Source organism: Aethalodelphis obliquidens, unplaced genomic scaffold (genome assembly GCF_003676395.1).
Source record: "Aethalodelphis obliquidens isolate GAN/ISIS:26980383/991018 unplaced genomic scaffold, ASM367639v1 scaffold36, whole genome shotgun sequence".
Taxonomy (NCBI): Eukaryota; Metazoa; Chordata; class Mammalia; order Artiodactyla; family Delphinidae; genus Aethalodelphis; species Aethalodelphis obliquidens.
Window position 1 is genome coordinate 7457147 of NW_020837980.1, and position 27356 is coordinate 7484502.

Sequence of the window (27356 nt, forward strand, 5' to 3'; positions counted from 1 at the left end):
TTTTTTTGCGGTACGCGGGCCTCTCACTGTTGTGGCCTCTCCCATTGCGGAGCACAGGCTCCGGACGTGCAGGCCCAGCGGCCATGGCTCACGGGTCCAGCCGCTTCGTGGCATGTGGGATCTTCCCGGACCGGGGCACGAACCCGTGTCCCCTGCATCGGCAGGCGGACTCTCAACCACTGTGCCACCAGGGAAGCCCGGGAAGTTTTTAACTATAATCTTTTCAAATATTTTCTCAGTCCCTTTCTTTTTCTCTTCTTTTTCTGGGACACCTATAATTCGAATGTTGGTGTGTTTAATGTTGTACCAGAGGTCTCTGAGACTGTCCTCAGTTCTTTTCATTCTTTTTTTTTAATTCTGCTCTGCAGTAGTTATTTCGACTATTTTATCTTCCAGGTCACTTATCCATTCTTCTGCCTCAGTTATTCTGCTATTGATCCCTTCTAGGGTATTTTTAATTTCATTTATTGCATTGTTCATCATTGCATGTTTCCTCTTTAGTTCTTCTATGTCCTTGTTAAATGTTTCTTGCATTTTCTCTATTCTATTTCCAAGATTTTGGGTCATCTTTACTCTCATTATTCTGAATTCTTTTTCAGGTAGACTGCCTATTTCCTCTTCATTTGTTAGGTCTGGTGGGTTTTTACCTTGTTCCTTTATCTGCTGTGTGTTTTCCTGTCTTCTCATTTTGCTCATCTTACTGTGTTTGGGTTCTCCTTTTTGCAGGCTACAGGTTCGTAGTTCCCGTTGTTTTTGGTGTCTGTCCCCAGTGGCTGAGGTTGGTTCAGTGGGTTGTGTGTCCTTCCTGATGGAGGGGATTAGTGCCTGTGTTCTGGTGGATGAGGCTGGATCTTGTCTTTCTGGTGGGCATGTGCACATCTGGTGGTGTGTTTTGGGGTGTCTGTGGCCTTATTATGATTTTAGGCAGCCTCTCTGGCAATGGATGGGGCTGTGTTCCTGTCTTGCTAGTTGTCTGGCATAGGGTGTCCAGCACTGTAGCTTGCTGGTCATTGAGTGAAGCTGGGTGCTGGTGTTCAGATGCAGATCTCTGGGAGATTTTCGCTGTTTGATATTACATGGAGCTGGGAGGTCTCTTGTGGACCAGTGTCCTGAAGTTGGCTCTCCCACCTCAGAGGCACAGCACTGACTTCTGGCGGGAGCACCAAGAGGCTTTCATCCACACGGCTCAGAATAAAAGGGAGAAACAGGGCTTCCCTGGTGGCGCAGTGGTTGAGAGTCTGCCTGCCGATGCAGGGGACACGGGCTCATGCCCCGGTCCCACATGCCGCAGAGCGGCTGGGCCCGTGAGCCATGGCTGCTGAGCCTGCGAGTCCGGAGCCTGTGCTCCACAGTGGGAGAGGCCACAACAGTGAGGGGCCCGCGTACTGAAAAAATAAAATAAAATAAAAGGGAGAAACAATAGAAAGAAAGAAAGAGGATAAAATAAAATAAATAAGATAAAATAAAATAAAGTTATTAAAATAAAAAATAATTATTATGAAAAAAATTTTTAAAGTAAAAAAAGAAACAGAAAAAAAGAACGGATGGACAGAATCCTAGGACAAATGGTGAAAGCAAAGCTATACAGACAAAATCTCACACAGAAGCACACACATACACACTCACAAAAAGAGGAAAAGGGGGAAAAAAAAAAAAAATATATATATATATATATATCTCGATGCTCCCAAAGTCCACCTCCTCAATTTGGGATGATTCGTTGTCTATTCAGGTGTTCCACAGATGCAGGCACATCAAGTTGATTGTGGAGCTTTCATATGCTGCTTCTGAGGCTGCTGGGAGAGATTTCCCTTTCTCTTCTTTGTTCTCACTGCTGAGCTTTGGATTTGGACCCACCTCAGCTTGTAGGTCGCTGGAGGGCATCTGTTCTTCACTCAGACAGGAAGGGGTTAAAGGAGCAGCTGCTTCGGGTACTCTGGCTCACTCAGGCCGTGGGGGAGGGAGGGGCACGGAGTGAGGGGCGGGCCTGCGGTGGAAGAGGCTGGCGTGACGTTGCTCCAGCCTGAGGCGCGCCGTGTGTTCTCCCGGGGAAGTTGTCCCTGGATCACGGGACCCTGGCAGCGGCGGGCTGCACAGGTTTCCAGGAGGGGAGGTGTGGGCAGTGACCTGTGCTCACACACAGGCTTCCTGGTGGCGGCAGCAGCAGCCTTAGCATCTCATGCCCGTCTGTGGAGTCCGTGCTGATAGTCGCGGCTCGCGCCCATCTCTGGAGCTCCTTTAAGCAGTGCTCTTAAACCCCTCTCCTCGCGCACCAGGAAACAAAGAGGGAAGAAATAGTCTCTTGCCTCTTTGGCAGCTCCAGACTTTTCCCGGACTCCCTCCCAGGTAGCCGTGGTGCACTAGCCCCTTCAGGCTGTGTTCACGCAGCCAACCCCAGTCCTCTCCCTGGGATCCGACCTCCGAACCCTGAGCCTCAGCTCCTAGCCCCCGCCCGCCCCAGCGGGTGAGCAGACAAGCCTCTCGGGCTGGTGAGTGCCAGTTGGCACCGATCCTCTGTGCGGGCATCTCTCTGCTTTGCCCTCCGCACCCCTGTGGCTGTGCTCTCCTCCGAGGCTCGGAAACTAACCCCTCCACCACCCACAGTCTCTGCCCGCGAAGGGGCTTCCTAGTGTGTGGATACCTTTCCAACTTAACAGCTCCCTCCCACTGGTGTAGGTCCCGTCCCTATTCTTTTGTCTGTGTTTTTACTTTTTTCTTTTGCCCTACCCAGGTACGTGGGGAGTTTCTTGCCTAATGGGAGGTCTGAGGTCTTCTGCCAGCATTCAGTAGCTGTTCTGTAGGAGTAGCTCCACGTATAGATGTATTTCTGATGTATCTGTGGGGAGGAAGGTGATCTCCGCATCTCACTCTTCCACCATCTTCTCTAACCTCCTCCTTTTTTCATTTCTAATTCTGTTGATTTGGGTCTTTGCCCTTTTTTTCTTGGTGAGTCTGGCTAAAGTTTTATCAATTTTGTTTATCTTCTCCAAGAAACAGCTTTTAGTTTTATTGATCTTTGCTATTGTTTCCTTCATTTCTTTTTCATTTATTTCTGATCTGATCTTAATGATTTCTTTCCTTCTGCTAACTTTGGGGTTTTTTTGTTCCTCTTTCTCTAATTGCTTTAGGTGTAAGGTTAGGTTGTTTATTTGAGATTTTTCTTGTTTCTTAAGGTAGGATTGTATTTCTATAAACTTCCCTCTTAGACCTGCTTTTGCTGCATCCCACAGGTTTTGGGTCATCGTGTTTTCATTGTCATTTGTTTCTAGGTGTTTTTTATTTTCCACTTTGATTTCTTCAGTGATGTCTTGGCTATTTAATAGCGTATTGTTTAGCCTCCATGTGTTTGTATTTTTTACATTTTTTTTCCTGTAATTGATATCTAGTCTCAGAGCATTTTGGTCAGAAAAGATACCTGATATGATTTCAATTTTCTTAAATTTACCAAGGCTTGATTTGTGACCCAAGATATGATCTATCCTGCAGAATGTTCCATAAGCACTTGAGAAGAAAGCATATTCTGTTGTTTTTGGATGGAATGTCCTATAAATATCAATTAAGTCCATCTTGTCTAATGTGTCATTTAAAGCTTGTGTTTCCTTATTTATTTTCATTTTGGATAATCTGTCCATTGGTGAAAGTGGGGTGTTAAATTCCCCTGCTGTGACTGTTTTACTGTCGATTTCCCCTTTTTTGGCTGCTAGCATTTGCCTTATGTATTGAGGTGCTCCTATGTTGGGTGCATAAATATTACAGTTGTTATATCTTCTTCTTGGATTGATCCCTTGATCATTATGTAATGTCCTTCTTTGTCTCTTGTAATACTCCTTATTTTAAAGTCTATTGGTCGGATATGAGAATTGCTACTCCAGCTTTCTTTTGATTTCCATTTGCATGGAATATCTTTTTCCATCCCCTCACTTTCAGTCTGTATGTGTCACTAGGTCTGAAGTGGGTCTCTTGTAGACAGCATATATATGGGTCTTGTTTTTGTATCCATTCAGCCAGTCTGTGTCTTTTGGTTGGAGCATTAAATCTATTTACATTTAAGATAATTATCGATATGTATGTTCCTATTACCATTTTCTTAATTGTTTTGGGTTTGTTATTGTAGGTCTTTTCCTTCTTTTGTGTTTCCTGCCTAGTGAAGTTCCTTTAGCTTTTGTTGTAAAGCTGGTTTGGTGGTGCTGAATTCTCTTAACTTTTGCTTGTCTGTAAAGGTTTTAATTTCCCTATCAAATCTGAACGAGATCCTTGCTGGGTAGAAAAATCTTAGGTGTAGGTTTTTCCTTTTCATCACTTTAAATATGTCCTGCCACTCCCTTCTGGCTTGCAGAGTTTCTACTGAAGGATCAGCTGTTAACCTTATGGGGATTCCCTTGTATGTTATTTGTTGTTTTTCCCTTGCTGCTTTCAATATTTTTTCTTTGTATTTAATTTTTGATAGTTTGATTAATATGTGTCTTGGCATGTATCCTATATGGGACTCTCTGTGCTTCCTGGACTTGATTGACTGTTTCGTTTCCCATGTTAGGGAAGTTTTCAACTATAATGTCTTCAAATCTTTTCTCAGACCATTTCTTTTTCTCTTCTTCTTCTGGGACCCCTATAATTCGAATGTTGGTGTGTTTAATGTTGTCCCAGAGGTCTCTGAGACTGTCCTCAATTCTTTTCATTCATTTTTCTTTATTCTGCTCTGCAGTAGTTATTTCCACTATTTTATCTTCCAGGCCACTTATCAGTTATTCTGGTATTGATTCCTTCTAGAGAATTTTAATTTCATGTATTGTGTTGTTCGTCATTGTTTGTTTGCTCTTTAGTTCTTCTAGGTCCTTGTTAAACGTTTCTTGTATTTTCTCCATTTTATTTACAAGATTAGGATCATCTTTACTATTGTTACTCTGAATTGTATTTCAGGTAGACTGCCTATTTCCTCTTCATTTGTTTGGTCTGGTGGGTTTTTACTTTGCTCCTTCATCTGCTGCATATTTCTCTGTCTTCTCATTTTGTTTAACTTACTGTGTTTGGGGTCTCTTTTTCACAGGCTGCAGGTTTGTAGTTTCCATTGTTTTTGTTGTCTGCCCCCAGTGGGTGAGGTTGTTTCAGTGGCTTTTGTAGGCTTTTTGGTGGAGGGCACTTGTGCCTGTGTTTTGGTGGGTGGGGCTGGATCTTGTCTTTCTGGTGGGCAGGGTCATGCCTGGTGGTGTGTTTTGGGGTGTCTGTGAGCTTAGTATGATTTTAGGCAGCCTCTCTGTTAATAGGTTGTGTCGTGTTCCTGTCTTGCTAGTTGTTTGGCTTGGGGCGTCCAGCACTGGAGCCTGCTGGCCGTTGGGTGGAGCTGGATCTTAGCATTGAGTTGGAGATCTCTGGGAGAGCTCTTGCCAATTGATATTACCTGGTGCCAGGAGGTCTCTGGTGGTCCAATATCCTGAACTCGGCTCTCCCATATTAGAGACTCAGGCCTGACACCAGGCCAGAGCACCAAGACCCTGTCAGCACATAGCTCAGAAGAAAACAGAGAAAAAAAGGAAGAAAATAAAATTTTTAATAAAATTAATAAAAATTTTTATATTATTTAAATAAAAAAGTAATAAAAAAAGAAGAGAGCAAGCAAACAAATCCACCAATGATAACAAGCACAAAAAACTAAACTAAGATAACATAAAAATCAGAAACAAATCAGTTGCAGACAGCAAACCCCAAGTCTACAGTTGCTCCCAAAGTCTACCGCCTCAATTTTGGGACTATTTGTTGTCTGTTTAGGTATTGCAGAGATGCAGGGTACATCAACTTGATTGTGGAGATTTAATCTGCTGCTCCTGAGGCTGCTGGGAGAAATTTCCCTTTCTCTTCTTTGTTTGCACAGCTCCCGGGGTTCAGCTTTGATTTTGGCCCCACCTCTGCGTGTAGGTCACCCTGTGGCATCTGTTTCCCGCCCAGAGAGGAGGGGGTTAAAGCAGCAGCTAATTAGGGTGCTTTGACTCACTCAGGCCGTGGGGAGGGAGGCATACGGTAGTCACAGTTGGAAGGTGGGACGAGCCTGCAGTGGCAGAGGCCAGTGTGACGTTGCAACAGCTTGAGGCGCGCCATGTGTTCTCCCGTGGAGGTTGTCCCTGGATCTCAGGACGCTGGCAGTGGCGGGCTGCACACGCTCCTTGGGGGGTGTGGGTAGTGACCTGTGCTTGCACACAGGATTCCTGGTGTCAGCAGAAGCAGCGTTCGCGTTGTTCGTGCCCATCTCTGGTGTCTGCGCTGATAGCCATGGCTCGCGCCCATCTCTGGAGCTAGTTTAGGTGGTGCTCTGAATCCCCTCTCCTTGTGCACCATGAAACAATGGTCTCTTGCCTCTTAGGCAGTTCCAGACTTTTTCCCGGACTCCCTCCTGGCTAGCTGTGGTGCACTAGCCCCCTTCAGGCTGTGTTCATGCAGCCAACCCCAGTCCTCTGCCTGGAATCCAACCTCTAAAGCCCGAGCCTCAGCTCCCAGCCCCTGCCTGCCCCGGCGGGTGAGCAGACGAGCCACTTGGGCTGGTGAGTGCTGGTTGGCACCAATCCTTTGTGCGGGAACGTCTCTGCTTTGCCCTCCGCACCCCTGTTGCTGCGCTCTCCTCCATGGCTCCAAAGCTTCCCCCCCACCACCCCCCATCTCCGCCAGGGAAGGGGCTTCCTAGTGTGTGGAAACCTTTCCTCCTTCACGACTCCCTCCCACTGGTGCAGGTCCTATTCCTGTTCTTTTGTCTCTGTTTTTTCTTTTTTCTTTTGCCCTACCCAGGTACGTGGGGAGTTTCTTGCCTTTTGGGAGGTCTGAGGTCTTCTGCCAGCATTCAGTAGGTGTTCTGTAGGAGTTGTTCCACATGTAGATGTATTCCTGATGTATTTGTGGGGAGGAAGGTGATCTCCACCTCTTACTCCTCCACCATCTTGAAGGTCCCCCCACCTTGTGATATTTTAAATCATCATCATTACTATAATTTAAAATTTAGGGAACAGGTTCAGAGCCTTTAATAAAAATTAAGTAGAAATCTGATCCAAAGCCAGTTCTCTCTGACTCAGAATCCCACACACCCAAAATCCCATCCTCTTTCATTACACAAGGAAAGAAAGAAAGAGAGGGAAGAAGGGAGAGAAATCAGGAAGAATGGAAAGAAAAGAGGAGAAAAGGACTGAAGGCAAGTAGGGGAGTAAAGATGTGAATTCAAGAAAGTTTCTCTGCAACAAGCAAGAGAGTCAAATTGACCATTCCATTAATTTCATTGCTCCTACTGTGTTTTAATTTTATGGTATAGGAGTACCTTAATATAGACCTAAACACAGATCATAGAAATAGAGGGGAGATAAATCAGCATTGGTAACAAAAATGTAGTATACTTAATGGAAAGACCTCTGATTTTCTGTTCAATTATGTTTTCTACTGAAATGAAGGCGACATTTAGGGTATCTACTTGCTAATACTGCCACCTTGCTCAACTTTCTGAGGTTTTCGCTCATGTCCAAGAAACTAGAATATAGAGCTGATAGTGAAGGAATTTACTGATCCATGTGTGCTATTTAAATTTTCTTGAAATTATTCAAATTTCTCTAGCCTAGAAATCAGGGCAGAATCTCAGGACAGATGGGTTGGTAATGAGTTTTTCACCTCTTTCAGCTGCCAAGCAATTTGGAAATTGCACGAGGCCAGGCTTTGTCAGTGCAGTTTGGCACTTCAACTTGAAGACTAGTCTGACACCAGGAAATTGTCATCATCAGCTAATGCTTAGCAAGTGTGGCACGCCAAGTGTCATGAAAATGGAAAGAAAAATAATGCTCTGTTCTGATTATAGCTTCCTCACAAGTTTGGGATGCAACTGATTTCTCTGTCGATCTAGAAGTTCAACTTCTATCTCCAGTCCAGGCACCCTTCTTAGTTTTGTTCCCATGTGTTTGATTATCTACTGGATATTTTTACTTGTATATCATGAAGATACCTCAAAGTGCCTACGCTCAAAACTGAGTTCTTGACATTACCCAAGAAAACCCTTCTTGCTCCAGTGTTTCCTATCTTAATAAATATTAATATCATCCAACCATCTAATGGTTCAGACCTGAAATCTCTCTTGATTAATCCCCTCCCTCCCTGCACCATATCCATCCAATCGCCAAGGCCTGTTGGTTCTATTTCTTAAACATTTCCTGAATCTGTCCACTTCTCTCCATCCCCATCATTAACTTTAGGTCACCATCAAATTTGACCCATACTCGGGTGTAGATCCCTCCCTGAAGGTCACTAACTTTTCCTATTCTGCCCAATCCATTTTCTCTGTGGAGCTAGAGTGGTACTAAACATCACATTGTGCCATTCTCCTGCTGGAAACCGTTCCATGCTTTCCACTGGTTGGGAAATGAAGTCTGAACATCTCAGCATAACTTAGAAGGCTCTTATCCACCTCCTCAGCATCATTTCTTACCAGTTAGTCATTTAGTTAGGAAATATTTATTGTGTTCCAGACCTTGTTTAGGCTCTGGAAATATGGTCAAAACTTACATACTATTGGGAGCACGCAGACAATAAGCATGGAAACAAATAAATGAATAATGATTTTAAGTACTGACAAATATTCACCAGGGAGATTTTTTTTTTTTTTTTTTTTTTTTTACGGTATGCGGGCCTCTCACTGTTGTGGTCTCTCCCGTTGCGGAGCACAGGCTCCAGACGCGCAGGCCCAGCGGCCATGGCTCGCGGGCCCAGCCGCTCCGCGGCATGCGGGATCCTCCCAGACCGGGGCACGAACCCACGTCCCCTGCATCGGCAGGCGGACTCCCAACCACTGCGCCACCAGGGAAGCCCCACCAGGGAGATTTTTGTGGGACCTGCCTCTTATAAGCTTTTCCCTATTCCATCTAAACTAACTTACATGTTTCTGACATGTGCTCCCCTATAAGCATATGTTAAAATTGTTATAATTTAGCACCCTTTATTTCTTGCGTATCTATCTTCTATGCTGGATCATTACAGATTTGGCAAGAGCAAAGATTCTTTTTAGATATTACTATCTGATCCCAGTGCCTAGCTTTTTCCTGGCATATGTCAGGTGTCTAATAAATATTTGTGAAGTAAATGAATGTTACTTCCTTAGTATGAATTGATTGATAAGTTCTTATCTGGGTGAAAATAAAAAATATATGGTGAAATTAAAAAGTATAGGCCTTCTGAAATTTGTAACTTTTCAGATATTGTAGGCTTACATGAATTACGTTGAACTTCCCAATATAGAAATTGATTAAACTTATTCACTCCAAATCACTAAATCCTTGCAGATAATAAAATTCTATGCATTACCGATCTCTTAGCTTTTCTCATTTGCTGAGAAAACCAAATTGAGAAAGAACTTTGGAGAACTGCGAGCTGAAAAAAATATGGTCTGTAATTAAAACACTGCAAGGAAGAAACATAGATGGCTTCAGTGGTTAATGTATTAGCAAAGAAACAAGAAAGTGAGTTGGGATGATCATAGGTATTGCTATGTTAATAACATCAGTTTGTCCAGTGCATTTATCTTTCCAAGATTTATACCTATTAATCTGTTTTATCAAATTTTAGGTTTTTGCAAGGAGTAGTAGAACGGTGTTACACCCTTCTAAAGGGAAATGCAATGACCACACGATCTTCCATTTTCAAGGTCTTTGGAGAACACTTTGTCTACCTCTGCTCACCAAAAAGCAAGAAAATCACAACAGATATCAGCTTGAATAAAGGTTTGGATTAGCTTTTATATGCTTTTTAAAAAAATAGTTTGTCCCACCCTTAAAACAAAGTATTTGGTTACTAATTTTTACGGTTTTATCCTGCTATGGGTGAAAAACAACTTCTGGGAGACTTTGAGTGCCAGTCCTTTATTATTTCCTTCTTAAAGTTTTTCTTACAACATCCTGTAGTTTTTCTGTGGTGGTTTAGGGTATGTATCAGAGTTTCTGTTAGAAACATTAGCTTTCAAAAAAAATACATTGGCACACAATCTCCAAGAATATTTGTCTTATCAAATTATTTTAAAGATGAATACTGCTTTTTCAATCACCACCATTCCTCACCAAGCTCATTGTTTGCAAATATTCCATTATATATACCTATGGTTGGAAATCAGTTACTGGGTTCCCAAATGGAAATCGTTGCAGACAGAATGCAACTAGACAATATTGTGGAAAAACCATGGGCTTTGGAGTTAAAAGCCACTAGACCAGTGGTGTGTGATGCACACCACCCCCCTTTTCATCTCTCCACAATTCCTTATCTAAAATTTACCTCTTGAGTCCCTCAGTTCCAAACCAATCAAGGACTTGGTTTTGGTTTCTTTGCTACTGCTGGTTTAGCCAGCTTACTGTCTTTGTAGAAACTCTTACTTCTATACAAACTCAAGTATGTAAGTCCTTACTGCAAATAGAAAACCTTCCACATATTTCTCAACAACTACAACGTACCCTACACTTTTCTGTACTTTCCTTTAATCTTAGGTAGCTGTCCTCCCATTCCGTAGCTTAAAACGTGAGTGAAAGATGGACTAGTAAGAAGAACCTGGCCTGGAAAAATATCTAAGGAATCCTGCAAACCTATGTGGTAGCTGGGCTTTTCAGACAAAGACGCTGAAGTCTCAACTGTTTAAAAAAAAGAAAAACGTACAAAGATCACAATTACCAGTGGCAACATGGGAAAACCCATAGAGCATGCCACTGGCAAAACTCCTCAGAGAGTTGGTTTCCCAAATATGGAAAATATAAACAAAACCTTCTTTATTTATAAAAACTATTTGAATTTCTAATTCTTTAGGCCTTACAGGTTTATTATGAAAACCAAATTCATTTCCCCTAAGGGGTGAGAAAGAACCACTTCCTATTGCATCAAGTTATAGAATAGCACATTTTTAAAGCTCCATCATTTGTTTCTGGGGTAGCATTACATTGTCCTCTTCTGGGTTACGTAAGTCTGCCTTGGCCTTTCAAGCACAGAAACATTTTACCCTTGACACAGTTTGGAATTTGGAACTGCCTGTGAAAACATGAATAGCTTCATTTTTCCATTTGAAAAGTCCCTAAACACAAATTGATAAATTCTCAAAGAACTTCAGTGCAGAGTTTTCAGACTAGCACTTCAACTACTAAGACCTATATTCAAAGTGTTTGAATTGCCAGAAAAAACACAGCTGTTAGTCTATATCTCAGGCAATCTGTACACCATCTTTTAGGTAGGAGAGATTACAAAATGGGCCAAAGGTTAGATGCAAGTCTTAGAAGAATAAAAATTCAGTACTGAGAGGGCACCTACCCAAAGTGCCAAATATTAGCACTAATTTGGAATATCAGAAGTTTTAAATTACTAGCCCCCAAAAAAGTCACAGTCATCCATCAGCCAATGCATCAGGTTAGGAGAAAGTTTTCTCCCAACATGCAATTCTACTCTTGATAAATGCTCTTGTGTTTTGTTTTCCCTACGATTTAAAGGGTTGTGATGGCCTAGAAACTGGCCACCTGGGATAATTTCATGGCCTTGTGGATGGAGAGTGTCTCATGCGGTCAGGGCGGCTGTGACAGAGACAGTCTCTGACATTTTCATAAACTAAATTGAATTCTTGGCACACTCTGAACTTAGATAGCATGAGTTTCCAGCCCTGCTCCTCCTTAGCTATATCAATTCTGCTTTAATTTCTGCCCTGATAATGTGATAAGATAAAGTGGGCCATTTTTAGTCGAACTTCAATAATGATCTGAAGTACAACAAACTGCTCAAGTAATAAAGGAGTTTGTTTCTTAAAATGCGAAAAGGATCTTTGGGTTTTCTCAGTGTCTTTTATTATTAGAGTATATGTTCATATGTCTAAGCCCCCCCGAGTTAGTTCAGATTTTGACTGTCCGGCTGCTATAGAGATAAGATAAGCTTTGAGCTACGTGTAGTTTCCTACGCTCACACTCTAACTCCTGTCTTTTCTCACCACTGGTGCAACTCCCCAGTGTGTTAGAATATTCTCATGAGAAACCCTGTCCTAGATATTCTGGGATCTACTAAACAAAACCAGTTGCTTACTCATACTCTTTCACTTCAATAAACATTTCCTGAGTCTATATATCTACCTTATGTCAGCCTATATGATGTTTTGATTAATCCTTACATAATCCCTATTTTGCAGACGTAAAAAATGAGTCCAGAGAGTTTAAGTAACTTGGCCAAGGATACACAACAAATAAGCGGCATGCCAAGATGTCAGTTCATGTTCTCTGGAACTATTTTTAGATACCATTAATCACTTTGAGACCCCTTAAGCTGACACAATAGAAGCATATATCACAATGGAAGCCATGTGTCTCCGGAACTCCTGGGACTAGTAAGGGGTTCAGTGAGTTCCCAATATGGCCCAGGGAGTGCGTTCAAGGACCTGATTTGCATTTTCTCCCTGACATTGGGTTTTGTGGCTGCTGAAGATGTAAAAATTTGATCAACAGTATACCAAACTGATATTTCCATTTCAGAAAACTTATACAACTTATAATCAATATGAATTGCATCGAATATCAAAGACCTGTTATTCCATAGGCCTCAAGAGAATTGTCACCAGCACCTAAACATACACATTTCCTAATTTAGAATTTAATGAACTCCCTCCTAGCTTCTTGTTACTGGCTACTTTATTAAACGTAACGAATGGCTTCTCTTAGGCAACTCCTTTTTTCAGGGTGCAGGTACAATGAGACTCTTTCTGGCAGCTGTAGCTGTGATTTTAATTGGATTGATGCCACTGTGATCCAAACTTCAGGATCTCCCAATGGAAATCACAGAACTGTTTGAGTAGGGGGAAACCTTAGAAATCAACGAGTCCCAAAGTCTCAAACTGACAGCCCCCAGGCCACAGATGGCCTCGTTGTTTGTTCGTCACAGTGATGACCCTAGTTGAATTCTTATAATTTTTTGAATTGGTTGCCAAAATTTTCAAGCAAGCGTATTTCAAATAAAAATCTAAATGTTAGGCTTCTCTTGAAAACTTGGAATATTAGGCAGCACTGGGCCTGCATTCCTGCATAGAAGCCACCAGCCACAGTGGATAGCAGGTGCTTCTGCAGATGGGGGCTGATCTCTCCAGTGTGACTCCATTGGGGCATTCCCTGATGGGCTGGCAGTGTTGCAGTCAGTGGTCTGTTGACGTTAATCATTGTGTTTGTATTATTATTTTCTTGTAGTACAGTTAAGAAGAAAGAAAATATTTCTGTCTTTGTCAGGAATGGGAAAACAAAATATAATCTGAGGGGGTACTGTGTTTAAAAAGAAAGAAGAAAGCAAGCGTCTTTGTGGAAGAGAAGAATGTGCCTTTTGGTTAATATGCAAATGAAGCATCTCGGCTTCAAGTACATTTATGCTATTTGCTCGACCCTGTAAGCGTTTGAGAGCCACAATGTAGTCTTATTCTAGCGATCTAAACACGGTGATGGAACGAAGTTAAATGGCTTCCTCAGGACCAATGTTTTTAGGCCATAACTAGAGTGAAGGTCTCCTCACCTTTTAGTATATTGCTTGCCATGTGGGAGATATCAAATACTTGAATTAATTTGTGGGCTGAAATCTAAAAATATTTATCTTAATGTTTTGAAATGTTTTTAGAAAAAGAAGGTGAATTAAGACATGATATTAAAGAAATTTATATAAATTAAAAATGGGCACACAAACTGGCGGGTGTAAATTTCATTCTGTGTGGACTTTGGAGTTAGATAAACCTTTCCTCTTATCAGGTCCTTAATCAAGAGAGCCTTTTACCATCTTCTGTGTCTGTCAGGTATGTATTTTGTGCAACTACTGCAGAATTGTACTGCAGTGTATCTCAAATCAAACTATTAGGCTAGAATAAATACTTTTAAGAAAAAGGTTTCTCTCTCTCTCTCTCTCTCTCTCTCTCTCTCTCTCTCTCACACACACACACACACACACACACACACACACACACACACACAAGCTCAGAAAAATAGCCTGCAAAATTTATATTTAATCATTCATATTTTTCAGTGTCACATCCTTTTTGTCTTTTTTCCTCTATTACTATAAGATTTAAATAGCTCTTTGGTTAAATTAAATGTTTCCCTCCTACCCATAAACACTAACAGAGAGTCTCAGGAAAAATTGAAAAATAAAGACATAGAAAAGAGAGGCCTGTTTTCACACCTTAATTTTTTTCAATCCAAATTAATCACAGGGGTCAGCTCTTCAAGGCACAACTATCTTAAGAAGATATGGGTCCATTCCTTACCTTCTGAAACCACCCAAGAAATCAATCCAGACACTTTTCAAGGTCCTCCAGACACAGTTGTTCTACATCTTAAAGGGAGGTAGGGAAGTTTCTATACATGCCAAGTTTCTAGAACCTGAGTGTACCCTCTTAATATTTCATACTATCTCCCAAATTTTTTATTGATTTCTGTGATTAGTATGATTTTCTTTCAGAGGAAGAGATTCCAAAATGACAACCATGCTTAGAAATCACTCACAACCTTTCTTCATTGCCAGAAAGGCGTTTCTCATGTTTACCCTAGACACTGCATGAGTACCTTTACAATCATTGCCTCTGTTTAGTCATGTTAAACAGAAAACAGCTGATCACCATGCTCAAAAGAAAATTATTTTTTCCCCTCTAATTAGTCTCACCTCAATCTTCTTTTCTGTCATTTAATAATTGTGGATTTTTAAAAAGTGGTTCAAAGATAAGGCCTGTGTGATGTCAGAGATCCCAAAGGAGGGTTACAAGGTGGTCGAAGGTGGTCGAGGATCCCGGTGCTGCATTATCCCAGCATATCTGGAGGTCCCAGACCCTTGTGTTATCCTGAGCAAACACCACAGATTTGGTCCACTCCTGCTGCCCTGCCCTGGTGGAAGGGCCCAAAGGCATCAGTAACCTTGACGAGGAGATATATACCTCAAGATGCCAGCATTTGTTCTTGAGGCAGCACATCATGGCAGGAAGAGCACAGAAGGTGGACCATCCACCCCGGCCTGCATTCCTCCTCTACTACTTGTTTAAATTTAATCAAATTACTTCACTTCTCTCAGCCTCTCTTTCCTAGTATGAATCATGGGGAAATGATGATAATAGTAATACCTACTGTCTTAGGTCCGTTCCTAGGGAAATAGACTCTGAGATTTGCAGGCAGGGGGTTTACTGTGGACACCGCGGTATCCACGTCTGTGGGAGAGTGAAGGAAACAGGACTGGGCAGAGGGTGGTGTTGACCTACAGCTCAGTCACAGCAAACACCTCAGCTGATGCCACAGGGAGCTGAGCAGCTAAGGTGGCCCTTCAGAGTCACCCACCTTGCATCAGTCAGTCAGGGGAGGAAGCATGACCATGTGTGATGTGGCTCTCTTCAGCAGAGGGCAATTCCCGAAGAGTAACACAAGCCCCCAGCACTGCTGGGACACAGGGAAATGAGAGCATCAGTTCTCCAGGGGAGATCAGGACAGGATGCCGTGCACCCACGCCACCTGCCTTGTGTGGTTCTGTGGGGGTTACATAAGAAGCTCCATGAACAGCATTTTATACAGTGACTGGCACACAGTTTGCTATAAATATTATGCAGTAGACACTGATAAAGAATTCACTATTTGAAGGTACTAGAAGAGACACTGAGGATGCTTAGGAAAGTATAAAAATAAATAATGAACAGACTATGCCCTGAAAAGATCACAGTTGAATGGTGTAAGACCTGAACTAGAAGCTATAGAGAGTCTAACCCTCCTAATCATTGCATACGCCTTTATAATATCCTTCAGTGACCAAATGGATACCAAATACTCTCTATAGTGTATCCTGACCTTAAGCATCTTGTGGTCTCATTGGAGAACCAAGACTTATATGCACGGAAAAACCCAATAACAGCATGCTGTACAATTAAGTGTCCAATTGTGTGGCAGGGACGCTAAGTGGTGAGGCAGGTCAAGCTTGGAGAGATGGGGGTGCTGGATTCGTCAGGAGAGATTTGTGGAGGAATGGATTTGACTTAGACATTGTCACGTGCCTAGACATTGGACGGATGGAGGGAATGAGGGAACTCCAGACTGAAGAAGAGAATGAATGAAGGGTCTGGCCATGTCTGTGTGTGGTGAGGACAGCAATGGAGATTTTATATTGACACATGCTACTAAACAGACCTCTACTAATCAGTGGAATCGGACTACTTCTGTGACAAATTGGGGCATTTATGCCTAATCCTACAAGCACTCTAGGAGTTTTGAGTAACGTGGATGAAACTTGGTAACAGAAAGATTGATCTGTTGGTACTGAATAAGATGAGCTATACAAGGAAACCAATATTATGGGGAACCTCCCAGGTGCTTTTTTCAGTCTCTTCTACTGTTTTTGGCAAGTAATCCAGGGGACAGATATTGAAGCTGAGACTAGAGGCTAGAATTGGACACCCGGATATCAGATGCTTTGTGGGGAGGTTTTAGCAGAAACTTAGTTTATACAGAGGAAAAAGCATAGGCTTTGGATCCAGACTTACAATGTAGGAGTTCAAATCATGATTCCACAATTTATATGACATATGACCTTGGACAGGCTTCATAACCACCCTGCCCCTTTATGTTTCCATCTGTAAAATGAAGTCAATTGTTCCCACCTTACCGTGTTGTAAGGACAAAATGATAGCAGATATAAAATGCATCAAAGTTGCCTGCTAGACTTATAGAAGATATTCAATAAATGCTATTATTATTGTTGTCAATATTATTATTACACCCATGTCAGAAGTCTTTCTTCTCTCTCTTCCTTAAACTTATACTTTGGATTTGTCTCTGGTTGTCTGGGAATTCATAGTGCTTAAAATAAAAGGTAGCACTTAAATTCCACTCTTAAGGTCTTTTAAGGTCCATCATGCTCTCTCTTGAGTGTTGGAAGGAGCAAGGCTGAAGTTAACTGGTACCTTCCGTTGGTGGATGGAAGTGCCTTGATGAGAGGTTACTGGTAGGAGGCACCACCTTTCAAATTTCAACTCCATACTAATTATTCCACCTCGAGAGCATTTATTTTTGCAAGTCTTGAAGTATTTTCTAGAGCAGCCTATTAAACTGTCAACATCTCCAATGGAAGGTTCCGCTAGATATCTCTGTTCAGACAAGTCCCTCTTTTCCATCTCGCCATCACCTTGCCCTGGAAAGGAGTAGAGCCTGGTGGTCAGGAGCAGACCTGCAGGTCAGGAGCTGTGCCTATGAAAATTAAGTAAAATTTAAAATTCGTTTTCTCAGTGGCAGGTAGCCACATTTCAAATGCTCAATAGCCACATGTGGCTAGTGGCTGCTGTATTGGACAGCACAGATTATAGAACATTTTGATCATCACAGAAACTTCTTTTGGACCTTGCTGCTCTAGAGCCAAACCAGCTGGATTTAAATGATGTCTAACACTTACTGTCTGTGTGACTTCACCCAGGCAATTTAAGCTTTCTGTGCCTTGGTTTTATCATCTATAAAATGAGGATATAAGTGCCAACTTTTAGGAGCATTCATGAGAATTAGATGAGTTAATATATATAATATATTTAGAGCAACCCCTAATTATCATCTGGTATTTTCTCAGTAACTGTTAGCAATTACTATTTATCAAAAACCAGGAAAAACAACACCTATTTCAGAAAGAAAACAGAATGTATAGATGAAGGGTGGGGAGCTCAGCGTAGTTGCCCATTACCTGTGTTCCCAAATTCCGTATGATACAAAATCATTGTGGGACTCATCATAAGACATTATGATCTTCTATGTCTATGTCTGTTTTCTTTACTAGACTCCATGCCTTGGGAATTCAAGGACTAGTGTCTTATTCCTTTTCATACCTCTGGCACCTGCCATGGGGCCTTGAGCACACATGACACTCAATAAGTACTTTATTTTCAACATTGTTGAACTACCTTAAGTGCTCAAGAACTGGCAGCCTTCTTATTTATTAATATCTTAGCGGGAATAGTAGGATTGGAGTTTTGCTAATTTCAGTATATTTTTAACCAGATAGAGACAATGAACTTATAATTAGGTTTAAGGACAATGGGGAAGAATATTTAAAATCAGGAATGGATGAGACTATCCAGAATAGATGATCACTTCACATGTTGGGGACAAATTGAAAGGAGGGAAAGGAAAGAGCAAAGAGAGGAAATAGAGTTGATAAGCTGTCTGGGAGAAAGTTCAAAGACAAATTTTCCCTTCTTCAACATTTTACCACAGGCATATCCTGAAACCCTAGATATAATTATCTTGGCTGGAATGCCTGGGCTAGAGTAAACAGAAATCTGAGCGTGTCAACAAATTATTTAATTAAGCAGAGTAGGTGGCGATGTGAAAGCAAAATCGTAACGTGCAACAGGATAATGTGATTGAAAGCTTCAGCTGTGATGGAATGCAGAGAGAGTAAGACAAGAGAGAAAAATGACACAGTCCTGGGGACCAGACTCTGGACCTGGTTAGCCAATGTGAAAAATGAAACAAGAAATAAGATTCTTTTAATGGAACTCTATTATTCCAGAAAACACTTCTTGAGGATAAATATACATTTAAAAGCAACTGAGATTAAGCCATCACTTTAGATGAGCAGGGGTCAGGGGCAGGACTGCGAGCGGCATTAAAAAGGGCCTCAGGATTTGTGCCATCAGCATAAAAGTGCAGTTACAATTAAAAACAGAAATGAAATGACTAAGAAGTAGAAAAGCTAGAAATGAACAGATGGTCGGGCAGGCAGCTTGCTAGGCTGCTCAAATTGGATATATTTTATATTTCATTCCAAGTTCACAAATATTAGGACATTAAAATGCATGAAACATGGTGTGTATCTCATCTTGCCATGTTTTTATTACTAAGTGAGAAAGAATTAGGCTGCCCGGAATGTATGCAGATGCATCAGTCTAAGCAAATGCTGAGTCAGGGGAGATCAGGAAGGTCAGCTGGGTTTCTCTTTTCCAAAGAGCCCGCTCAACTGTACACTGAGCAGCCTTTGCAGAGCCATTCCTACAGCGGCCACCCATGTCCAGAAAGACTGTGAAGAAGGTTAGATTGCTGATGACACTTGCTTTAAAGGTGGCGGTGGCCAGGCCCCCTGTTTGTTTTCAGTAGTAGGATTAAATTTAGGGAGTGTGTAGAGTGTTGTCTCTATACATGGAAGACGTTTTTATTGGACTTTAGTATGTCATTTACCCTAAGCAATCATTAATACAAGGTACCTGCACTGTGGTCAGTAGACCACGGGTAACACCAGAGTGTCATTATGAGACTGTTTTTCACACATTTTCTGCTGAGTCTGAAGCTCGCTTCCCGGGTTGACTGAGGCCACATGGTGAGAACAAGGTTTTCATTGGTTCACAAGTTTATTGATTAAGAAATATGAGTATGTTTAGACTAAGTGACCTCTCTTCAACTGTTTTGTTTGATCTTGGCCCATGTCTAGGGTTCTGTAACCAGATCATGACTCTGATTCTCTAACGGAAAACTTGTCAAGTTTCTTTCTGCGTGATTGGGAAACTGCACATGCGTTCTAGGCCACCAGGTTCTCGTCTCTGTCTTCAGAGACATAGTGATGCATCCCTGGAAATGAAGAGAAATTTCATCCTCCCCACTTTTCATTTTTACTTGAACCAAGATAGTACTATATTCATTCAGTCAGTCAGTCACGTAATGTATATGTTTTGAGTGCCCACTGTGTGCTAGGTACTGAGCCAGGAACTTGGAATAAAAGGGTCTTTGCACTTATGTTTTAAAAAAAGACCAACTTTCCCACAGCCTGTGTGTATTAACTCTGACTCCTTTCGACATAATCTAAATGCAGTGTAGAAGAACATCCAAACCTAACACCTATGGAGGCCGCAGCTGCACATATAAAGAAATACCCAAAAGAGTGTGTGCCGTTCCCCTACTTGCAACTCTCACCTGCTCTGAGTTATAGCCTAGAAATACTGTATACGGAAAGGGGATGTCTGTAAAAGGCATCATTTGGCTCCCAGTTTGTAGAGTCACTGGAAGAAGAGTATTTAACTTCCTCTGTGCACCGTATTAACAGCTGAAAGGAAAATCACTCTTTGACTAAAAAGAAGGAAACAAAATTGTGTGTGGTCATATGTATAATTACATACTTTTATATGTTATCCCTAAAGACATAGATGTGTATAAATTAATGTGTATAAATTAATGTGTATAAATTAATATATATTTTTATCATATATGTACAATTTACCTATGTACAAATACAATAGAAAATAACATAAGTTTTTAAACATGGTTAAGGCAGCTTTCATTGTAGGCATGGACTTGAAGAAGTATCATTGTACGTGTGTGTGTGCGTGCACATAGGCGTGCATGGCCCATGTGGGTGTGTTGGGTTAGGGATGGAGGCTAGGGGAGGATGGAGATACTGTTAGAAGGAAAGCAGAGCACAGAAACACAGAATTCCTTGGCATCTTCCATCATAATTATTCAATGGGTATGGATGGTACAATAATCATGACCAGTAGAGATGGTAATAGAAGGGACAGGTTGCAAAAAAATGATTAGAGGATGTCAAGATGGTACCTTGGTTGCATTAGTAGCATATACTGCTGCTAATTTAATATGTAATACTATATATTTATATGTAATATATTGGCATATATGTACACAGATAATATATGCATAAATTATGCACCAATAGTAAATAGAAATGTCCTTTACATTTCCAATGTTTAGAAACTGACAGTAAGCTTTCTTTAGATGATAGCAGGGTTAAGCCAACTTTATTTATAAATATAAACTATATATCAAAAGTAATTTAAAAATCCATCTGTATGAAATTTGGTATAAAGAATGAGTATATTTTAAAACTGATGAAATATGTATATCATTTACATCCATACCCAGCTATGATTACATGATTTTTTTAAAGCCAATAATTATTTCAGTATTCATCTAAAATATTCTGATTGAATGAGGAGATAAGCAAATCTACGATTAGAAGATGAAAGGAGCATGTATATGTAAAATCATCAGAGAGTGTACTTGAGAAAATTACACAAATGCATGTGGAAAATTTATGTAAATATCATTTTTTTAGAAACTTAAATGCAAAAAAGTTCCAAAAGTGGTATATTATGTCATAAATATGTATCATTCTAAAAGTAATGCTGAAGGCACAAAACATTTCTCTTTGGGATAAACAATATTTAATGAAAATAGGAAAACATTTCCGAAGTAACTTGATTGGAAGTGTTTACATCAGCTACAACTGTTTCACTAAAAAATAAGCATAGATATTTCAGTGGAGAGGATAAGTGATGTATGCTTTTTCTTCAACATAGCTGGCTTAAGGGTTAGATATTTCAAAGATAGAAATTGTTTTAACAGCTTAAAAATAAGATTTACAAAGTTGAACAATAGAGTATATTTCCTTTCACTAACTCTGCAGTTACTCTCCTTCTCACAATTGTGGTCTCATGGTCTTAGAACACAGAGAACAGAAACCATGGACAGAAGGATGGCTAAAAGAGACACTAGGCTTAGGGAATGGCATACCCACTAATGCTATCAACTTGAGATCCACTTCATAAAATTAAATAACTAATACTGAGTGCTTACTACGTGCCAAGTATTGTGAAAGATGGTTTTCATTTATTTTAAAAAGTTAATCCTTCCAAAGCCCTAAGAGAGTTACAATTATTACCCCCACGTTACAGGTGAAGAAACAAAGACATAGCATGATTTATGTGAACCTGCCCAAGGTTGAGCAACTAGAAAATGGCAGAGCAGGATGAAACGTAGAAAACTATACCTTGAAACACTGATCTGGACAGCCAACTATAATTCCTTTTTCTTTTTTTTTTGAATTTTATTTTATTTATCTTTTTATACAGCAGGTTCTTATTAGTTATTCATTTTATACATATTAGTGTATATATGTCAATCCCAATCTCCCAGTTCATCCCACCACCACCCCCTGTGGCCACTTTCCCACCTTGGTGTCCATACGTTTGTTCCCTACATCTGTGCCTCAGCTTCTGCCCTGCAAACCGCTTCATCTGTACCATTTTTCTAGGTTCCACATATATGCGTTAATATACAACATTTGTTTTCTCTTTCTGACTTACTTCCCTCTGTATGACAGCCTCTAGATCCATCCATGTCTCTACAAATGACCCAATTTATTTCCTTTTTATTGCTGAGTAGTATTTCATTGTATATATGTGCCACATCTTCTTTATCCATTCATCTGTTGACAGGCATTTACATTGCTTCCATGACCTGGCTATTGTAAATAGTGCTGCAGTGAACACTGGGGTGCATGTGTCTTTTTGAATTATGGTTTTCTCTGGGTATATGCCCAGTAGTGGGATTGCTGGATCATATGGTAATTCTATTTTTAGTATTTTAAGGAACCTCCATACTGCTCTCCATAGGGGCTGTATCAATTTACATTCCCACCAGGAGTGCAAGAGGGTACCCTTTTCTCCACACCCTCTCCAGCATTTGTTCTTTGTAGATTTTCTGATGGTGCCCATTCTAACGGGTGTGAGGTGATACCTCATTGTAGCTTTGATTTGCATTTCTCTAATAATTAGTGACGTTGAACAGATTTTCATGTTCTTCTTGGCCATCTGTATGTCTTCTTTGGAGAAATGTCTATTTACCTCTTCTGCCTTTTTTTTTTTTTAATTTTATTTATTTTTGGCCATGTTGGGTCTTCGTTTCTGTGTGAGGGCTTTCTCTAGTTTCGGCAAGCGAGGGCCACTCTTCATCGCTGTGCGCGGGCATCTCACTATCGCGGCCTCTGTTGTTGCGGAGCACAGGCTCCAAACGCGCAGGCTCAGTAGTTGTGGCTCACGGGCCTAGTTGCTCTGCGGCATGTGGGATCTTCCCAGACCAGGGCTCGAACCCGTGTCCCCTGCATTGGCAGGCAGTTTCTCAACAACTGCACCACAAGGGAAGCCCGTCTGCCCATTTTTTAATTGGGTTTTTTGTTTTTTTTAATATTGAGCTGCGTGAGCAGTTTATGTACTTTGGAGATTAATCCTTTGTCCGTAAATTCGTTTGCAAATATTTTCTTCCATTCTGAGGGTTGTCTTTTTGTCTTGCTTATGGTTTCCTTTGCTGTGCAAACGCTTTTAAGTTTCATTAGGTCCCATTTGTTTATTTTTGTTTTTATTTCCATTACTCTAGGATGTGGGTCAAAATAAATCTTGCTGTGATTTGTTTCAAAGAGTGTTCTTCTTATGTTTTCCTCTAAGAGTTTTATAGTGTCCAGTCTTACATTTAGGTCTTAAATCCATTTTTTTTAAACATCTTTGTTGGAGAATAATTGCTTTACAATGGTGTGTTAGTTTCTGCTTTATAACAAAGTGAATCAGTTATACATACACATATGTTCCCATATCTCTTCCCTCTTGCATCTCCCTCCCTCCCACCCTCCCTATCCCACCCCTCTAGGTGGTCACAAACCACCGAGCTGATCTCCCTATGCTATGCGGCTGTTTCCCACTAGCTATCTATTTTACATTTGGTAGTATATATATGTCCATGCCACTCTCTCACTTTGTCACAGCTTACCCTTCCCCCTTCCCATATCCTCAAATCCATTCTCTAGTAGGTCTGGTCTTTATTCCCGTCTTACCACTAGGTTCTTCATGACCTTTTTTTTTTTCTTTTCTTAGATTCCATATATATGTGTTAGCATACGGTATTTGTTTTTCTCTTTCTGACTTCACTCTGTATGATAGACTCTAGGTCCATCCACCTCACTAAAAATAACTCAGTTTCGTTTCTTTTTATGGCTGAGTAATATTCCATTGTATATATGTGCCACATCTTCTTTATCCATTCATCTGATGATGGACACTTAGGTTGTTTCCATCTCCTGGCTATTGTAAATAGAGCTGCAATGAACATTTTGGTACATGACTCTTTTTGAATTATGGTTTTCTCAGGGTATATGCCCAGTAGTGGGATTGCTGGGTTGTATGGTCTTTCTATTTGTAGTTTTTTTAAGGAACCTTCATACTTTTCTCCATAGTGACTGTATCAATATACATTCCCACCAGCAGTGCAAGAGTGTTCCGTTTTCTCCACAGCCTCTCCAGCATTTATTGTTTCTAGATTTTTGGATGATGGCCATTCTGACCGGTGTGAGATGATATCTCATTGTAGTTTTGATTTGCATTTCTCTAATGATTAGTGATGTTGAGCAATCTTTCATGTGTTTATTGGCAGTCTGTATATCTTCTTTGGAGAAATGTCTATTTAGGTCTTCTGCCCATTTTGGGATTGGGTTGTTTGTTTTTTTGTTATTGAGCTGCATGAGCTGCTTGTAAATTTTGGAGATTAGTTTGTAAATTTTGGAGAATAGTTTGTCCGTTGCTTCATTTGCAAACATTTTCTCCTATTCTGAGGGTTGTCTTTTGGTCTTATTTATGGTTTCCTTTGCTGTGCAAAAGCTTTTAAGTTTCATTAGGTCCCATTTGTTTATTTTTGTTTTTGTTTCCATTTCTCTAGGAGGTAGGTCAAAAAGGATCTTGCTGTTATTTATGTCATAGAGGGTTCTGCCTATGTTTTCCTCTAAGAGTTTGATAGTGTCTGGCCTTACCTTTAGGTCTTTAATCCATTTTGAGTTTATTTTTGTGTATGGTGTTAGGGAGTTTTCTAATTTCATACTTTCACATGTACCTGTCCAGTTTTCCCAGCACCACATATTGAAGAGGCTGTCTTTTCTCTACTGTATATTCTTGCCTCCTTTATCAAAGATAAGGTGACCATATGTGTGTGGGTTTATCTATGAGCTTTCTGTCCTGTTCCATTGATCTATATTTCTGTTTTTGTGCCAGTACCATACTGTCTTGATTACTGTAGCTTTGTAGTATAGTCTGAAGTCAGGGAGTCTGATTCCTCCAGTTCCGTTTTTTTCCCTCAATATTGCTTTGGCTAGTCAGGGTCTTTTGTGTTTCCATACAAATTGTAAAATTTTTTGTTCTAGTTCTGTGAAAAATACCAGTGGTAGTTTGATAGGGATTGCATTGAATCTGTAGATTGCTTTGGGTAGTAGAGTCATTTTCACAACATTGATTCTTCCAATCTAAGAACATGGTATATCTCTCCATCTATTTGTATCATCTTTAATTTCTTTCACCAGTGTCTTATAATTTTCTGCATACAGGTCTTTTGTCTCCCTAGGTAGGTTTATTCCTAGGTAATTTATTCTTTTTGTTGAAATGGTAAATGGCATTGTTTCCATAATTTCTCCTTCAGATTTTTCAGCGTTAGTGTATAGGAATGCAAGAGATTTCTGTGAATTAATTTTCTATCCTGCAACTTTACCAAATTCATTGATTAGCTCTAGTAGTTTTCTGTTGGCATCTTTAGGATTATCTATGTATAGTATATCATCTGCAAACAGTGACAGTTTTACTTCTTCTTTTCCAATTTGAATTCCTCTTATTTCTTTTGCTCTTCTGATTGCCATGGCTAGGACTTCCAAAACTATGTTGAATAATACTGGTGAGAGTGGACATCCTTGTCTTGTTCCTGGTCTTAGAGGAAATTCTTTCAGTTTTTCACCATTGAGAATGATGTTTGCTGTGGGTTTGTCATATATGGCCTTTATTATGTTGAATTAGGTTCCCTCTATGCCCACTTTCTGGAGAGTTTTTATCATAAATGGGTGTTGAATTTTGTCAAAACCTTTTTCTGCATCTATTGAGATGATCATATGGTTTTTATTCTTCAGTTTGTTAATATGGTGTATCACATTGATTGATTTGCATATATTGAAGAATCCTTGCATCTCTGGGATAAATCCCACAAGATCATCGAGTATGCTCCTTTTAATGTGTTGTTGGATTCTGTTCACTGGTATTTTGTTGAGGATTTTTGCATCTATATTCATCAGTGATATTGGTCTGTAATTTTCTTTTTTGTAGTATCATTGTCTGGTTTTGGTATCCGGGTGATGGTGGCCTCATAGAATGAGTTTGGGAGTGTTCCTTTTCTGCAATTTTTTGGAAGAGTTTGAGATGATTGGGTGTTAGCGCTTCTCTAAATGTTTCATAGAATTCACCTGTGAAGCCAACTGGTCCTGGACTTTGGTTTGTTGGAAGATTTTTAATCACAGTTTCAATTTCATTGCTTGTGATTGGTCTGTTCATATTTTCTGTTTCTTCCTCGTTTGGTCTTGGAAGGTTATACCTCTCTAAGGCTTTGTCCATTTCTTTCAGGTTGTCCATTTTATTGGCATAGAGTTACTTGTAGTAGTCTCTTAGGATGCTTTGTATTTCTGCGGTGTCTTTTGTAACTTCTCCTTTTTCATTTCTAATTTTATTGATTTTGAGTCCTCTCCCTCTTTTTCTTGGTGAGTCTGGCTAATGGTTTATCAGTTTTGTTTATCTTCTCCAAGAACCAGCTTTTAGTTTTATTGATCTTTGCTATTGTTTTCTTTGTTTCTATTTCGTTTATTTCTGCTCTGATCTTTATGATTTCTTTCGTTTTACTAACTTTGGGTTTTGTTTGTTCCTTTTTCTCTAGTTCCTTTAGGTGTAAGGTTACATTGTTTATTTGAGATGTTTCTGGTTTGTTGAGGTAGGCTTGTATTGATATAAACTTCCCTATTAGAACTGCTTTTGCTGCATCCCATAGGTTTTGGGTCGTCGTGTTTTCATTGTCATTTGTCTCTAGGTATTTTTTGATTTCCTCTTTGTTTTCTTCAGTGATCTCTTGGTTATTTAGTAACATACTGCTTAGCCTCCAGGTGTTTGTGGTTTTACTTTTTTTCCCTGTTATTGATTGCTTATCTCATAGGATTGTGGTCAGAAAAGATGGTTGATATGATTTCAATTTTCTTAAATTTACTGAGGCTTGATTTGTGACCCAAGATGTGACCTATCCTGGAGAATGTTCGTTGTGCACTTGAGAAGAAAGTGTAATCTGCTGTTTTTCGATGGAATGTCCTATAAATATTAATTAAATCTATCTGGTCATTTAAAGCTTCTGTTTCTTTCTTAATTTTCTGTTTGGATGATCTGTCCATTGGTGTTAGTTGGGTGTTAAATTCCCCCACTATTATTGTCTTACTGTCGATTTTCTCTTTTATAGCTGTTAGCAGTTGCCTTATGTATTGAGGTGCTCCTAGGTTGACTGCATATATATTTATAATTGTTATATCTTCTTCCTGGATTGATCCCTTGATCATTGTGTAGTGTCCTTCCTTGTCTCTTGTAACATTCTTTGTTTTAAAGTCTCTTTTATCTGATATGACTGCTGCCACTCCAGCTTTCTTTTGATTTCTATTTGCGTGGAATATCTTTTTCCATCCCGTCACTTTCAGTCTCTGTGTGTCCCTAGGTCTGAAGTCGGTCTCTTGTAGACAGC

At 40.3% G+C, this 27356-nt stretch overlaps 1 long non-coding RNA gene across 3 annotated transcripts in view; it reads left to right on the plus strand.

The window, feature by feature from the left end:
- The window catches only part of LOC113632352 (uncharacterized), a 309091-nt gene that overhangs the window by 148537 nt on the left and 133198 nt on the right, over positions 1-27356 (plus strand). For all 3 annotated transcript variants that reach the window (XR_003437769.1, XR_003437770.1, XR_003437771.1), the window contains one exon: positions 9577-9731. This is a non-coding gene — a long non-coding RNA (uncharacterized LOC113632352). The remainder of the gene's footprint in view (positions 1-9576; positions 9732-27356) is intronic.